General features: G+C 29.9%; 1 non-coding gene and 1 pseudogene across 1 annotated transcript; one reads left to right on the forward strand and one right to left on the reverse strand.

Annotated features, from left to right (window-relative positions):
• Positions 1-878: 878 nt before the first annotated feature.
• Positions 879-993, reverse strand: LOC124922908. The gene has a single exon (XR_007097956.1). It is a non-coding gene; the product is annotated as a U5 spliceosomal RNA (small nuclear RNA).
• An 881-nt stretch (positions 994-1,874) lies between these two features.
• On the forward strand, positions 1,875-1,970 carry LOC124923049 (annotated as a pseudogene).
• Positions 1,971-9,794: the final 7,824 nt, after the last annotated feature.

Genomic DNA, 9,794 nt, shown 5'->3' on the forward strand with positions numbered 1-9,794 from the left:
TTTGATAATTTATTCAAATCATATCCACATGTCTAAGGCTCTAGCTTATTTCCTAAACTAGATTTAATTATTGTACTCATATATTCTTAAGGCATGCGTCTGGGTTCGTCATTTTGCGATATAAAAAAATACTGAATTTTAGAGAAATTCAAACGCACTTGTGAGTTGTGAATAAGAAAGGGTAGGAACCTGTAAAGATTGCAAAAATATGAGTTAGCTTTTCAAAGAATTCATATTTTAATTTATAAAAATGAAGAATTTTATTTTTTTGAAATTTTAAATGTTGGTTGAAGCTTTAATGGAGCATTGATATCCAAGCTCTCTCGCTTTTAAACTTTCTCACCCCTGAAATAAAACTCTATGATGCTTTTTTTAAATGATTCATGCAATAATATTATGAATGGATAGTCGTTTACACATAACGACAAAAACATTAAATTTATAAAAAAAAATCACACAAATATTACAAAATTAACATGTGCGGAGATCTTCCAAAAAGGAAATGAGCTCTCCAACTGAATCTATCGGCTTCCCACATCGAACATCATATAATGTTAAAATGATAGCATTGTGTTGGATCTGCAACGGTCATTTAAGATTGTTGAAAGATCTACGATTTCTCTCTAACCAAATTATCCACCATTGTGGATCACACTTCTCTAACTAAATGATTGAGTCTTCGTGAGAACAGGTGCATGAGAAGATAAGGTCCCTAGTCATGCACAAAACAATTAGGGAGTATGTTGTCAGATAAAGAGTGAAATACTTTTATTTATTACAACTTTCTTTTAAGTATAATTCAAATAATACATTAATAAATAATATGAATTAAATTTTCGTAGATAAGAAAAATTAAAAGTTTAAACTCAATTGTAGGGTGCCTCCGATTAGAGGACCTAACAAAAATAGGCGTATGCCACGTATTGCAAAGAACACACGGTATTCTTTAGTAAAAGGCGAAAGAATAGTTCGCTTTGTGTTTAGTGCTTGGCTTCATAATTTTTTTTAATCACCAACTCCCCTCTTATAATAATATCAAATCCCTATTTTCACTTCATCTAACAATGTGGGACAACACACTTTTTTGTCATTATTGAGGCTAATGGTGTTTTTTTTTCTTTTATTTAAAGAATAGGATAATTCAATAATAATTTCAAGAATTTGATACTTTTAACTATATATTATTTTATCAAATGTTAATAACAAACTATTACAATGATTTATTAGTATAGCTCCAATAAAAAGAGTTTTATTTTTAACATTTGATTTTCACTAAAAACACTTTAATTTGAATTGAAGTTATTACTATGATGGTGGTTATAACTCGTACTTTCAAACAAGGTATATGACTCGTATTTGATATATAATAAACTTATGTTATAGTTATTATGACGAATGTCTATGTACAGCTCGGGTAACTCAAAACAGTTTGCATGCGAATGGAAATAACGACGGGGAGAAATATCGTCGCTATTGAGTTCTCCGGTCGATGAAGGGACCTAACGACCGTAAACTACGTATACTTTTTTTTCATATTATTATCATTCTAGCCGGGTAAATTTTATGGAAATAACTTATCCCGACTAGATTTTAAATCCTAGCTCGGCCCTTGGACACCTTATCAACATGACATAATGGGTAGCTCCCCATTCTTTTTCTCTCATAAAATCAATATTCCCTCAAAAGAAAAAACCCTATAAATCAAGGGAATACTTTGAAAGACCCTCATTCTCTATAAAGAACATGCGTTCCTCGAAAAACACTCTAACAGTCGATCACAAAAAATAGCAGTTGTCCATTCATTTTCTAAAATTGATCCCACATCGCTCCTCTAACTTAAGAATGAAGTCTTTTTAAGAATGAGAGATGGTTATGTCTCTTCAGGGACATTCGATAAAATTTGAACGATACAGAGAAGATTAGCATGGCCCCTGCGCAAAAATGACACACAAGAATGGTCCAAATTTTTTTTACCCTTTTTCCTCTCCGAAGCGTACGCCGGCGACCGGAGGGAAAATAGTGTAGTTTTTTTATGTGTACTTTACCGGTTTGCACATAATGACATTTGTTGATTTTTTTTCTCAAACTAACTAACTTAGATGGAAAAATAAAAGACATGTTGTGGCTTCTAGTTAGTAGGGTCTTCGTCCCTTTTTCATTCGCTCCTCTATGCCCGGTCAAGGCTTCTTTGGTTTTTTCTAATTGAATTCCTTTAATTTTTCCTAATTGGATTCCTTTAATTTTCTATCACCTATCAATGTACGTTCTTATCTTTATTGAGTATTTTTTTTGTTTGATATGTATAAACTTATAAAATCAGTTTTATACAGGGTACAAAAAACGAGTACTAGTCACCAAAGTGAATAGAATGTTTGGAAACTATCCTACCATTGATGCTTATATTATATCAATGGAAAGGCCTATAACATAATTGGGGTTACATAGTATTGTTAAAAAAGTTAGTTTTTAACCAATGGATAAATATAACTTGTGTCTGTTGGATCAGATGGACAGTTGTTGTCGCACTATTAATATATTATGTTTTGTCATTATGCTTATATTATATCAATGGAAAGGCCTATAACATAACTAGGGTTACATAGTATTGTAAAAAAAGTTAGTTTTTAACCAATGGATAAATATAACTTGTGTCTGTTGGATCAGATGGACAGTTGTTGTCGCACCATTAGTAGATTATGTTTTTCCATATAATGTTACCAGAGTTTATATAAAGGTTGATTATTTAACAGAAGGATTATATTTTGAACGAATAGTTTTAAAATGCCCACATTAGTTAACGATACAATCATTTATCCATGTGGGTGTAGGTTTTCTCCAATAAATTCTCCTAATCTTATTCTCCAATAATTCTAATAAAGAGTCAGACTAGAAAGTTTGTATTCAGTAATAATTATTATTTTACAAAATGATGATTTCAAAACTAAGGGTGAATGCATTTGCAGGTATCGCCTTCATCAACACTTGAATCGTCATTTGAGTCCCTCAATGTGAAGAAATTTGATATCAAGAAATGACAATCATCAAGACAAAGAGCAATAACTTTAGTTCAAATGTCTTCAAATGTTTCTTTGTAAACATTGTTTATAATATTTGGATGGAGAGGAATCGCAAACATTTTCAAGAGTTCGAAATGATGTGGAGTTTTTTTGGAATGAAATTATCTTTGATGGAAACTCACTCATTCAAACGTGGAGGCAAATTCTGACTTGTGGAAAAAATTGGTTGATTTGTTAAAGATGGAGCATTGCATATGAAAAATCACCATTACTTCTAATTTCAAGCCGTTCTAAGCTTCATTGTTTGTGTCATTTACTTTTGTTCTCATACCGGTTGTTTTTTCTATTTTTTATCTTGTTGGTCATTCATTTTTGGCAAATACTTGTTCTATCTGAATCCTAAACTTTTGTAATTTTTTACCCTTTATGGGTATTTTTATTTAATGATATTATGTTGTTTATTAAAAAAAAGTCTTATTTAAGAAAACATTTTAGTGTTATAAACCAGTATATACAATAATTTACTAAAATAGTGTTGGAAGAAGAATGAGAACTTCTAAAAATAAATCATCTTCAATGTTAATAAAATCTATTATGTAGAGATTTGACTGTTTCTATTAAATCTATGATGTAGGAAGAGATTGACCCAAAAATTACAATGTTAACAAAATCTAATAAGATAATATTAAATGTATGACTTAAATATATTGGTTGTATCAAGAAGCACCAGTGGTCTAATGGTAGAATAGTATCCTGCCACGGTACAGACCCGTGTTCAATTCTCGGGTGCATTTATATGGAAAAATGATGATGAAATTGACTTTTATTGGCTGATTTGGGTCTGCCATACATCATCTTCTTGGATGAAAGTGAAGCTTACTGAGTTCTTCCATTTCTTTTTGTTAAAAGCACATACTTTTCTAGGACCATCATCTCCTTATGTTATAAGTTGTATTGTTATCGCCTTCTTGTTTCTAATGGCTTACTGGGTCTTCCATACATAAAAAATTTTAAATGAGGCTAATGAGTTTTCCATTTTTTGTGTTAAATTGTTATACTTTCCTAGGACCACCATCTTCTTATGTTATAAGTTGTAGTGTTATTGCCTTCTTTTTTCCATTGGCTTACTAGGGTCTTCCATACATCATCTAATTAAGATGATAAATGAGGGTTTCCATTTTTTTTTGTGTTAAAAAAACATAGTTTCCTAGGACCACCCTCTCCTTGTGTTATAATTTGTGTTGTTATTGCCTTCTGGTTATATATTGTTTTTTGTACCTATGTATATACATCTTTTATCCAATTTCAAAATAATCAACGTAACTCAATATCTAAGCATCTCTAAGCATTTGTATAAAATAAACTTGATAAGAAGACCATAGTAACTAGAAATCACAAATTTTTCGGATTGACTTTGTCATTTACTAATCCAAATTTCCCTTCATTTACATGTCTAACACAAAAAATTAATCATCAAAACTCCCAAAACAAAATGAGACTAAATAACCATCTTTTTGTATTATATTGCTTTATGTTTGCATATAAAATTACTACTTTAGTTCCAAATTCCAGTGTGAGTTTTGTAAGATTATTTTTCTAAAAGATGGGGCAAATTTTATTAATCCATTTTCTTTTCGAAATTAGCCGAAGAAACGATAAAATCCATAAAAACATACATGTTCAAGTTCTAATATGGTGTGTTATAAATATTCACAACAAAAGAAAAACTCAAAAGAAAAAAAATACTAATACACTCGCATACAAAAAATAAAAAATGCACATAAACAAAATACCAATACACTCAAGTCCTAATTCAATGTAGGAACTCAAATTTTCTAAGTACATATCGGCACCGTTCAGGGTATTTCTATGTGAACAGTTCCGGTAGGATGACACCATGTAGCATGAACATACAAGATAACCTAAAAGAAGCAAAACCATATAAAAACATTAAATATTATGAATGGTAAATAATTTACTTGACCAATCTTATTAGATGGTGTTTCAATTCTTTGGAAAAACATCTCCAATCATTATATGGTTAGTTCAAATGATTGAATGATACTGTAATTATTAATCGAATAATACTGTAATTCTACGACAGAGGAAGAAGAGGTAATTGTTGTTCATCCTATAATTATTGTTCATAAAATCATCCAAAAGAAAAAACAACTAGTCAGATTTAGATATGAAGACTATTTAGATCTGATTGATTCCTTGTATACTTGTAAGTGGTTCCAAACAATTTCTTTTAATGCCTGAACATCCACATGTTTAGATGTTTTGTCATAACTGACTTCAATCTTATTTACATGTTGAATTCACAATAGTTTACTTCAATCTTATTTACATGTTGAATTCACAATAGTTAATTAGTAAATACACTTAAACTATTACAACTTAACATATGATCATCAAAAGAAATATTTACAAAGAAATATTTACAATGGTATACACTTCATTTAGATCATATTCCGAAAAAATTCATTTCTGAGAGAGTCTATGTAACAAAACACTCATTTTCAAATAGACTCGTCAATCAGATACAAAAGAAAAGAATGAAGATAAATATAGAGTCAATAAGATAAACCCTCACCCTTTACAAATACAAGATACAATCAATTAAATCCCACCTCACATCATTGTCCACGTAACATGTTTGTACCAAAAAAATTAAAAGATGTTTCCTAACAGAAAGTGAGTGATTCTATGAACAACCAAAGCTATAGAATTCTATTATACAAGTAATATAACTAACTCTATTTTTATGTTCAAAGGAAGTACTATATAAAGGGATAGTCATATAACAACAATAGGAGCTCCAAATCTATAGTTTTCTTTATTTCTGACCTTTTATTGGTAAGCAACTATATGACAATCTCTGGAATAGCATTTTACAGATCCTATGATTTGTATTATTTAAAATAATGAAACAATCAGATACTTTTTAACCAACCTAACGAGGCTGAGGAATAAGTGTGTTATTGTCCTCTACATCACTATGAACATCTTCATTGGATGCTTCAGTTAAACCTACAAACCTAGAAGAATAAAAATAATAATAAACATATGAATTATTTTAAATAGGAAAGAAATTGAGAACTGTAATTGTAATATTCCTTCCATAAGCTTATAAGGCCTACCTACTTTCTGATACTTCCAATGATCAGGACACACCCGTACCCGTACATTATGTTTTAAATTAAGCCCCAAACTCAGAAACAAATATTCCTCACATTCTCTATTCTATCTTCCACAATAGGGGTTGAAAAATAGATGATTAATTCTCCTGCAAGATTCAACCAGAATTATTGTAAAGAATCATCCTTTACTCTTTTTCAATGCTAGGACAAAAGGATATTACATAATTCTAGGCCTTGTTTGATGAAAGGTTATTTGAAAATAATACAAATATTTCCCACCATGAATTAATTCATTCAAATAATCAACCAAATACTTTATTTTTATAATATTTTAAACATTTAACCCAAATGACATAAGTTAAGAAGGTTTGAAAGAAAACCTCATAATCACCTCTGGAAATAGGGTCTTCCCCATTCGTATCTTCATTCTCGAAACCCCATGTTTCAAAATCTTCAATTCCAGTATCATCCAACTCAGCATTATCATTGATGTTGTAAGTTTCATGAAATTCTTCATTTATACTATCAAATGAAGTAAACATAATGGTGACCTTTGACTACTTTCATCAAATATATTCACTATGTGCTTGAGTGAGGGAGAAATCTTCTACGACATGCCTATGGAATTCACCATCCTGTCAATGCAATCTATATGGATCATAACAAGAAAATTTTCACAAAGAGATGTAAGAGTAAAGGATAACAACACACTGTAATTATTAGCATACCAATATCCAGTCAATTTTGTCCTTTATACTAAACAACTTATATTTATTTTATATTTATTTCAGGTCCAATAAAATGAGAATAGATCCCTAGGTTATAGGCAATAAATGAATAGTGTGGAAATCTATACTCTCCTCCTTACAAAGTTCCCTTTTATATTTCCCATTGAAACAAAGTCATAATCACCATGAAATCAAAACCAACATACCTTTGGCGAAAGAAATATCAATACTATCAAATTTCTTCACATGGAGGGACTCAAATGACGATTCAAGTGTTGATGAAGGCGATACCTGCAAATGCATTCACCCTTAGTTTTGAAATCATCATTTTGTAAAACAATTATTATTACTGAATACTAACCTTCTATTCTGACTCTTTCTTATAATTATTGCATAATAGGATTAGGAGAAGTTATCGGAGAAAACTTACACCCACATGGATAAATGATTGTATCGTTAACTAATGTGGGCATTTTAAAACTATTCGTTCAAAATATAATCCTTCTGTTAAACAATCTACCTTGATATAAACCCTGATAACATTATATGGAAAAACATAATCTACTAATGGTGCGACAACAATTGTCTATCTGATCCAATAGACACAAGTTATATTTATCCATTGGTTAAAAACTAACTTTTTTAACAATACTATGTAACCCCGGTTATGTTATAGGCCTTTCCATTGATATAATATAAGCATAATGGCAAAACATAATCTACTAATGGTGCGACAACAACTGTCCATCTAATCCAACAGACACAAGTTATATTTATCCATTGGTTAAAAACTAACTTTTTTAACAATACTATGTAACTCCAGTTATGTTATAAGCCTTTTCATTATATAATATAAGCACCGGTGGTAGAATAGTTTCCAAACATTCCATTCACTTTGGTGACTAGTACTCGTTTTCTGTACCCTATATAAAACTGATTTTATAAGTTTATACATATCAAACAAAAAAATACTCAATAAAGACAAGAAAGTACATTGACAGGTGATAGAAAATTAAAGGAATCCAATTAGGAACAACCAAAGAAGACTTAATAACGATTGGGGAATTCATAACACCCTTCCTAATAAAACCTATATTAAATGTCACCATAAACAGGTAAAATTACAAGGAATTCATCCACCTTTTCCTTTCTTGTGATGATTCTTAATACCACTATACCAGCAAATACCAAATTCATATATATCCAAATTCTTCAAACATGTGCATACAACAAAGAATAAATCATTTCTTGTAGAGACGAACAATGTTAAGAGATCCTCAAAAAAGATATGTATTCTTAGACGCTAATCTAATATCAGGACTTTTGTTTGCTGTTTGATTATAAACAACTTTTGTCTCAGTTGACAGATACACTAATTTGTACGATTTATAAGCAGATGTAGAATCCAAACACACAATAATGGACATTGTTTCAGCCCTAATTTGTTGGGATTCAAATTAGTTCAAGTTGTATCCCTGTAGCTAAATCAGAATTATGTGACCACTTTCATCATCACACTATAATGTAGGAACACATATTCTTACACAAACAAACAAATAAAGGGAAAACATATTACATGTGACTTGGGAAATTAAAGGTTGCGAGCTAATCATCTGGATTTTATACAAACTATATACATGTATACATGTGAGTGCGTTTGTAAGTTGTAATTTGTATGGAGAGTACAACGGCTCACTCATAAAGATGGTTCAACTAAATAAGTCAAATATATACTCTAATTCATCCTTAAAACAAAGAAGTATAACCATTTCTCACTCATAAAGATGGTTTAATCATCTAGTGCAGCGATAACAACCTAGCATCAAAATCCAACTGAAAATAACTGAGAAATCCAAAACACTACATCAAGGGGAAAACTATGATCTAGACATGAAAAATAAAACCAGTGACCTAAATAAATCGCATATAAACCTCGTTGCATTCTTAAAACAGATAAGTAGAACCATTTATCACTCAAAAGACTTCCAAGACCCGAAGATGAAGGAAAACCCTAATGGTCGGAGAAGAATGTTACTAACCTCGTGGGTGCAACAATCTGGCTGCGGAGAGTCAAGGGATGATAGTGCAGATGAAGGCAAGCCCTAATGGTTGAAGAAGAATGTAACTAACCTCGTACGCACGACAATCTGGCTGTAGAGAGTAAAAGGATGATAGCACGGAAATCTGGCTGTAGAGTAGAAGGATGATAGTCTGATTAACATGAAGAAGGATTTTTTAGGTTAGAAAGAATTGGTCAACGTAGAAAAAAATGAGTTAGGCTTGATAATTAAAAACTGATTCTAGTTTTAAAATATATATATATAAGTTAAAATTCTATTATTAAATATAATATAATGTTTAATTTATTTATTTTTGGTTTATATTATTTTTTACTTTTAATTTAATTAATTTTAAATACTTAAATAAAAGACAGATGTTAATAAAAAAATTAATAATGTTATAAAAGTTTTAAATTTTATTAAATAAATTTTAGTGTAAATAAAATTTTAAGTCAAATTTTATTTTAAAATTTTAAAATAGTGAAATAAAATATTTATAAAGTTTAAAAATAAAACATAAAAAATATTAAATTTATAATAGTTAAATTTTAAGGTTTTTAACAAAGTTTGTATATATAAAAAAATAAAGGTGGTTGTAAAGTATAAATGTGGCAAAAGTTTTTACTTTTTTAATTTTTACCCACGACTTAATAAGCGTTGGCATATAAAGGTGGCTGAAAGTATGTTTTGTTGTAGTGCATTTTCGAGAAAATAAACAATGGTCTATAAATATAATAGAATTATTTTATTATTGTTTACGGATAATAGTGTAATCAATAGCGCAGAGTCAAAAGAGAATTATAACCAATTAAACATACTTTATGAGCAATGCTTTTATGCGGTGCT

The sequence above is a fragment of the Impatiens glandulifera genome, chromosome 1, assembly GCF_907164915.1.
Source record: "Impatiens glandulifera chromosome 1, dImpGla2.1, whole genome shotgun sequence".
Taxonomy (NCBI): domain Eukaryota; kingdom Viridiplantae; phylum Streptophyta; class Magnoliopsida; order Ericales; family Balsaminaceae; genus Impatiens; species Impatiens glandulifera.